General features: G+C 36.0%; 1 non-coding gene across 1 annotated transcript; it reads right to left on the bottom strand.

Moving 5' to 3' along the window:
* Nucleotides 1–8,178: 8,178 nt before the first annotated feature.
* On the bottom strand, nucleotides 8,179–8,286 carry LOC130955409 (small nucleolar RNA R71). Its single transcript, XR_009076744.1, has one exon. It is a non-coding gene; the product is annotated as a small nucleolar RNA R71 (small nucleolar RNA).
* Nucleotides 8,287–8,608: the final 322 nt, after the last annotated feature.

Here is an 8,608-nt window from a genome sequence, read left to right as displayed (position 1 = left end):
ATGGTTTGTACGGGCTACCAACATACCACGTATCGTTCGATTATTTCAAATGTTCAAATCAATTTTTATGATAGGAGTTATGTAAATAAATCTTCGTGACCCAATCAATCCTTTCCTTTGGAAGTTGTGTTTGGGTGCTATCTCGGACTTATTCCTAAACGACGGTTTGATCATTCTCTGAATTCCATTCCTAACAGACATGAACATGTCCCTTCCGAGGTGAGCTTGAACTTGTTTCTATATGAACAAATGACACATGAATTTTAAAACTTGCTTTGAGTAGAGTTGCTCTCATTCGCGAACTGTATTCTTCAAAATCAGTTGAGACTTCCTTGTCTCTATACGCTTTGCTCCTTCTATTAAAGATTCCTTATCTAAATTCTTTTCTTGACATGCACCTTAGTCATCTTCTTGTACATTTCATTGTTTTTGTACAATTCTATTTGACCGTATACAAGACTTCCTTTTGACTTCTTGTGAACCCCGTTCGTGTTGCTCGATTGTCTCCTTGAATATAACATCTTTTTAAAAATCAACTCATACTGAAACTTGCATAGCGCATAACTCCTAAATGCAACCATTAAAGTGTTAATTCCTTAGAACAAGGCTTCTAAACGTGGAAATAAGCCTGTGACATTATGAAGAATTTTGGAGCCTTAATTCTTGTCAACCGAATTACCTGCAGTTAAGTTACCACGTTAGGATGTATGACGTTAAGATTTTTGCCAGTAAAGAATTTCATAAAAACAGTCGCGTTGTAGATATAGTCTCTAAACCGACAAAAATCCCTTCGTACAAACGTTTTGGTTGTCACAAGTAACAAACCACTTTAAAATTGATAACCGAGTATTTAAATCTCGAGTCGTCTTCTCAAGGAATTGCAGGTAGGTATGTTCTTATTATTGGCTATGAAAAAGGTAAAATTGGGGTTTTGGAAGTAAGGTGGGAATATATTATATGACAAGTAAAATAAAATAATAATAGCTATAAAATAAACCTTTGGCAAGGTAAAAGAACTGGAGGTCCTTTCCTAGTTATCCTTATCAATTGTGATGAGAATTGGATTTTTCTCCCACTTTGTTAACCTTTAACTTATGAAGGTAAGTTAAGTGGATGAATTCCAATTTTCAATCAACAATGAGTTTGATAACTCTAGAGTCACCAATTATTTAACCAAAGCCAAAAGGAAAGAAAATTGAAACTGCTGGAATAAAAATGCCTTCAGATAGGAAGCAATAATCATGTAATTAAAAGAAAGCAATAATAACTGAAATATCTCAAGTAATATTAATTCAAAGAAAATCATAACATGAAAGAGTTCATAAATTTAATTGAAAAAATAAATAAAAATAAAGAACCTGGGATTGAGAGTCACTCCTAAAACTAAGAGAAGTCCTAAATCCTAATCCTAAGAGAGAGGAGAGAACCCCTCTCTCTAAAAACTACATCTACTCCTAAAATTGTGAATGTGTGAGCCCCCTATGAATGGATGCATTCCTCCACTTTATAGCCTTTAATCTGTGTTTTCTGGGCCGCAAATTGGGTCAGAAACAGTCTAGAATTCGCTGGTTTCGAATTTGGCCACGCTGGATTTTCGTCATTGCGATGCGGCCCTATGGATTACGCGGTCGCGTTGCCTAGCATCAGAAAAACTATATCATATTATATATTAAATCGAAGCCCCGGACGTTAGCTTTCCAACGCAACTGGAACCGCGTCGTTTGAACCTCTGTAGCTAAAGTTATAGCCGTTTGAGTGCAGAGAGGTCAGGCTGGACAGCTTAGCAATTTCTCCAACTTCTTGCATTCCTTCCTCTTTTGCATGCTTTCTTCCCATCCTCTGAGCCATTCATGCCCTATAATCTCTGAAAACACTTAAAACACATATCAAGGCATCTAATGGTAATAAGAGAGGATTAATAATAAGCAAATATAAGATCAAAGAAGCATGTTTTCAATCAAAACACATAATTAGGAAGGAAATATAAAACCATGCAAATAGTATGAATAAGTGGGTAAAGAGTTAATAAAAACCACTCAATTGAGTACAAGATAAACCATAAAATAGTGGTTTATCAACCTCCCCACACTTAAACATTAGCATGTCCTCATGCTAAGCTCAAGATAGACTATAAAGATGAAGAGGAATGGTAGAATGTATGAAATGCAACCTATCTATATGAATGCAACTACATGCAAAAGAATGTTTCTACCTACTTGGTTAAAAGTAAATAAGCTCTTCAAGACAAACATAAACCAGATTTCACTAATTCAAATCATACAATAAAAACCAAGTAAACTTGTAAGAAGACAGCTCATGAAAGCAGGGAACATAGAATCAAGCATTGAACCCTCACTGGTAATGTGTATCACTCTAATCTCTCAAGTGTATAGGGTTATTCACTCTACTCTTCTCTAGTCATGCTTTCTAAACCTTGTTCTTCATCTAACCAATCAACAATATTTAATATACCAATGCAAACGTCATGAGGTCTTTTTCAAGGTTGTAATGGGGCTAAGGTAAGGGTAAAGGTATATATATGGCTAAGTGAGCTTTATAAATTGAATCTTTAATTAACCTAAACTCTCACCTAATATACATATACTCTATATACTTTTAAATGCATGCCTAGCTACCCATAATTCCCACTTTTGTATAATTCCCATACTCATGTATCAACTTTTTCTTTTTAATTTATTACATGTGCATTGATTTTTTCATTAACTTAACATTGGGGTAATTTTGTCCCCTTTATTTATTTATATTATATTATATATATATATATTTTTATTTTTTTATTTTTTATTTTTTTTGTAGAGAAATAAACATAACTTATCAATGCACATGTATTTTCTATTTTTTTTTCTATTTTGGTTTTTCATGAGTAGGTTCCCAAATTCCTAATATTCAAATAAATTAGAAACATGTTACATTCTCTTATCAACCCATGTTCCCAAAATTTCCCCACACTTATTTGCTACACAATCTCTATCTTAAGCTAACCAAAGATTCAATTGGGATAATTAATTTGTTTTCCGCTTAAGGCTAGTGATGTGGTTATAGAACAGAAGGAGATTAAAAGCTCAAGGGGCTAACAAAGGTGATGTAAAAGGTAGGCTTATTTGGGGTAAGTGAGTTGATAATCAAATATGGTCTCAATCATACGCAAGCATGTAAATATACTAAACAAAGGACATATAGACTGGAACAAAATACAGATTACAATCATGGAGAAGGAAACACACAGGAATAAAATGTTTATGCTTAAATAATATAACCATGTAAATAAGCTCAAAGTCTCACAGGTTGTGTGTTCTTTAGCTCAAAAACCATGTTCCAAATACAACTTCAAACAAATTTAACAAAAAAAAATTTTCAATTTAAATTAGTAAAATTTTTCAAAAAATAGGATCTTAAGAAGAAACTTATTATTTTAACCAAGCAGTAACTAAATGCAAAAATCAAATAAACATGAAATTAAATATGCAAATGCAACAATTAACAAAGAAAATAAAATATTGGTGTTTGAGACAGGAAAGTACTAACCCATGGAGATCGGTATCGACCTTCCCACACTTAAAGATTGCACCGTCCTCGGTGCATGCTGAGATGTGCAGGTGGACGGGTTGCTCCAACTGATGCTTTTCTCATCAAGAAATGTGCATAGGAACTTGTTTGTCTCTCCCATGTAAACGTCTTCCGGTCTCTTCTTGGTGGCCATCCTGAAAGAAAAAGGGAAGAAAAGTAACCCAAAGCAAAGATAAAAAACAAATAAAACAGGGGTTGGTTAATGCCAAAAATAAGGGTCTCAATTACATGGTAGCTACAACATGCAAGTGAGAAAATAATAGAAGGACATGGCAAATCAAGAGTGCAAAAAGTTGCAACAATAGGGAAGAGAGTGTGGGTAAGGAGAGATAATATAAATTCATGTCAATGAAAAAGTAATATAGGTATAAAAGATTGGCATTTATTTAAATAATATTACTCAATCAGAATTAAACAAGTCATGAAGCACCAAGAAAATACCAGAAAAGATATAACAGTTGAATAAGAATATTTGAACACCAATAATAACTTTTAGAAAAATAAAATATGAAATGAATGAAAGTATGCAAATGAATTAAATAAAATGAAATGAAAGTGAAAAAGAATGAGAAGTAGAAAAAGAAAGTGAGAAAGGAGAGAGAAGGAAGAAATTAGGATTAGAAGAGAAAAGATAAGAAAATTGGCACTAATCTGGATAGGTTGTGCGACGCTGGCGACGCGGTCGCGTGGTGCGCGATAAGGTGGGTGACGCGGACGTGTAGGGCACGTGATGAGCGGATAATTTGTATACTTTTTGGCATTGTTTTTAGTATGTTTTTGATATCTTTTAGTTAGATTTTAGTCCATTTTTATTAGTTTTTATTTAAAATTCACTTTTCTGGACTTTACTATGAGTTTGTGTGTTTTTCTGTGATTTCAGGTATTTTCTGGCTGAAATTGAGGGACCTGAGCAAAAATCTGATTCAGAGACCAAAAAGGACTGCAGATGCTGTTGGATTCTGACCTCCCTGCACTCGAAGTGGATTTTCTGGAGCTACAGAAGCCCAATTGGCGCGCTCTCAACGGCGTTGGAAAGTAGACATCCAGGGCTTTCCAGCAATATATAATAGTCCATACTTTGTCCAAGATTTGATGGCCCAAACCCGCGAAGCAATCCGGCCTCAGGAATTCCAGCGTTAAACGCCGGAACAGGAATAAAAGTTGGAGTTAAACGCCCAAACTGGCATGGGAGCTGGCGTTTAACTCCAGAAAAGGTCTCTACACGAATTTCCTTGATTGCTCAGCCCAAGCACACACCAAGTGGGCCCGGAAGTGGATTTTTATGTCATTTACTCATTTCTGTACACCTTAGGTTACTAGTTTACTATTAATAGGACCTTTTACTATTGTATTAGTAGACTTTGGTAGCTATCTTCACTTTTATGCTATCTTAGATCTTTGGGAGGCTGGCCATTCGGCCATGCCTGGACCTTATGCTTATGTATTTTCAACGGTGGAGTTTCTACACACCATAGATTAAGGGTGTGAAGCTCTGCTGTACCTCGAGTATTAATGCAATTACTATTGTTCTTCTATTCAACTCCGCTTGTTCTTTATCTAAGATATCACTCGTTCTTCAACCTATGAACAAGGTGACTGACAACCATTCTTGTTCTACAAGCATTCGAGGCTTTAGTGAATATCTCTTGGATTCCTGATTGCACGATGCATGGTTGATCGCCTGACAACCGAGTGCTCGCCTGACAAACGAGCCAGCCATTCCGTGAGATCAGAATCTTCGTGGTATAGGCAGGACCTGATGGCGGCATTCAAGAGAATCCGGAAGGTCTAAACCTTGTCTGTGGTATTCTGAGTAGGATTCAATGATTGAATGACTGTGACGTGCTTCAAACCCTGAGGGCGGGGCGTTAGTGACAGACGCAAAAGAATCACTGGATTCTATTCCGGCCTGATTGAGAACCGACAGATGAATTCCGCTATGACCGTGACAGGGGCATATGCAATCGCTTTCACTGAGAGGATGGGAGGTAGCTGCTGACAACAGTGAGACCCTATACGAGCTTGCCATGGAAAGGAGTAAGAAAGGATTGGATGAAGGCTGTAGGAAAGCAGAGAGACGGAAGGGAAGGCATCTTCATACACTTGTCTGAAGCTCTTACACCAATGATATACATAAGTATCACTATCTTTATCTTTTATGTTATTTTCGTTCATCATCATCATATACATTTGAGTTTGCCTGACTAAGATTTACAAGATGACCATAGCTTGCTTCAATACTAACAATCTCCGTGGGATCGACCCTTACTCACGTAAGGTTTATTACTTGGACGACCCAGTGCACTTGCTGGTTAGTTGTGCGAAGTTGTGTAATGCCATGGTATTGAGCGCACCAAGTTTTTGGAGCCATTACCAGGGATTATGAGAGTTGTGAAAAAGTATAGTTCACAATTTCGCCGACCAAGTTTTTGGCGCCGTTGCCGGGGATTGTTCTAGTTTGGACAACTGACGGTTCATCTTGTTGCTTAGATTAGGTATTTTTTTTCGAAATTCTTGAAGGTGAATTCTAGAGTTTCATGATGATTTGTTGAAATCTGGCTGGCTGAGAAGCCATGTCTAATCTGATTGGACCGAGGTTTCAACTTATCACCACAAGAGCGTGTTGATTCTCATCAATTTTGCTCTTGGAGCAGTGATCTGCTAAGATTTGGCTGACCTTTGGTCATGTCTAGTGTTTTGGACCGAAGCTTTCCTTGAAAGCTTGGCTGGCTCTGAAGCCATGTCTAATTCCTGGACCGGAGTCTTAGACTAGCATTGCACTGATTCCTGGAATTCTCATTAAGAATTTTGATACCTTTTTCCACTTAATTTTCGAAAATCACAAAAAAAAATTACAAAACCATAAAAATCCAAAAATATTTCTTGTTTGAGTCTAGAGTCTCATCTTAAGTTTGGTGTCAAATGCATGTCTTTGTTATATTTTTCGAATCCATGCATATATTTTGTGTTCTAATCTTTGAATTCTATTGACTTGAAGTATTTTTTTTGTGTCTCATATGCATTCTCATATTGTTAGTGTCAGTAGTACACAAACTGCTAAGTTTGGTGTCTTGCATGCATTGTTATTTGATTCTTGTTGCATTTTGATTATTAAAAATCCAAAAATATTTTTAATTTGTGTCTTTTCAAGTCAATGATACAAAGAATTGAAGATTTAGAACATACTGCAGAGGAATTATACAGAAAAAGCTGAGCATTCAAAAATGCCCAGTGAAGAAGGCAGACTGGCGTTTAAACGCCAGCCAGGGTACCTGGTTGGGCGTTTAACGCCCAAAGAGGTAGCATTTTGGGCGTTAAACGCCAGAATGTATACCATTCTGGGCGTTTAACGCCAGGATGGTGCTAGGGAGAAGATTTTGTTTTCAAATCAATTTTTTTCAAATTTTTCAAAATCAAATCTTTTTCAAATCAAATATTTTCAATCAAATGTTTTCAAAATCAATTTCTTTCCTTTTAAAAGATACTTACTAACAATTAATGATTTGATTGAACATCTCAAATTTGTTACCTTTTCTGTTGAGAAAGGTTTTTAATGTTTGAATCATATCTTTTCTTGTTAGGCAAGTCATCAATTTTTAAAATCATATCTTTTCAAATTGTTTTTAAAATCATATCTTTTCAAATAGTTTTCAAATCATATCTTCTCAATCACATTTTTTTTTCATATCTTCTTAACCACATCTTTTTCAAAATAACTTTCAATCAAATCTTCTTAATTTCTAATTTCAAATTCTTTTTCAAAAATCACTTAATTTCTTTTCCACTTTTATTTTCGAAAATTAATTAATGTTTTTCAAAATAATTTCAAAATTTTTCACTTGATTTTCGAAAATAAACTTCCCTCCTTCCCACATCCTTCTATTTATGGAGTGCCACTCCTTCTCAATGCACAATTCGAACCTTATCTAACTAAAAGTTCGAATTTATCTTCTCCTTCTTCTTTCTATTTCTCTTTTCCTCTGACACTTAAAGGAATCTCTATACTGTGACATAGAGGATTCCACATTTTCTTGTTCCCTTCTCTTTCATATGAGCAGGAGCAAGGACAAAGGCATTCTTGTTGAAGCTGATCCTGAACCTGAAAGGACTTTGAAGAGAAAGCTAAGAGAAGCCAAAGCACAACTCTCTTTAGAGGACCTGACCGAATTCTTCAAGGAAGAAAACATGGCAGCAGAAAACAACAACAATACAAACAATGCAAGGAAGGTGCTGGGTGACTTTACTGCACCTACTCCTGATTTTTATGGGAGAAGCATCTCTATCCCTGCCATTGGAGCAAACAACTTTGAGCTTAAGCCTCAATTAGTTTCTCTAATGCAACAGAATTGCAAGTTCCATGGACTTCCAATGGAAGATCCTCATCAGTTTTTAGCTGAATTCTTGCAAATCTGTGACACAGTCAAGACTAATGGGGTTGACCCTGAAGTCTATAGACTGATGCTATTCCCTTTTGCTGTAAGAGACAGAGCTAGAATATGGTTGGACTCTCAACCTAAAGAAAGCCTGGACTCATGGGAAAAGCTAGTCAATGCCTTCTTGGCAAAATTCTTTCCACCACAAAGATGGAGTAAGCTTAGAGTGGAAGTCCAAACCTTTAGACAAAAGGATGGAGAATCCCTCTATGAAGCTTGGGAAAGATACAAACAATTAATCAGAAAATGTCCTTCTGACATGCTTTCTGAATGGAGCATCATAGGTATTTTCTATGATGGTCTCTCTGAACTATCTAAGATGTCCTTGGATAGCTCTGCAGGAGGATCTCTTCATCTGAAGAAGACGCCTACTGAAGCTCAAGAACTGATTGAAATGGTTGCAAATAACCAATTCATGTACACTTCTGAAAGAAATCCTGTGAACAATGGGACTAGTCAGAAGAAAGGAGTTCTTGATATTGACACTCTGAATGCCATTTTGGCTCAGAATAAAATATTGACACAACAAGTCAATTTGATTTCTCAAAGTCTGTCTGGAATGCAAAATGCACCAAACAGTACTAAGG

Source organism: Arachis stenosperma, chromosome 1 (assembly GCF_014773155.1).
Source record: "Arachis stenosperma cultivar V10309 chromosome 1, arast.V10309.gnm1.PFL2, whole genome shotgun sequence".
In the NCBI taxonomy this organism is placed as follows: domain Eukaryota; kingdom Viridiplantae; phylum Streptophyta; class Magnoliopsida; order Fabales; family Fabaceae; genus Arachis; species Arachis stenosperma.
Note: the sequence above shows the minus strand (reverse complement) of the source record. Positions and strands in the feature narration are given on the sequence as shown.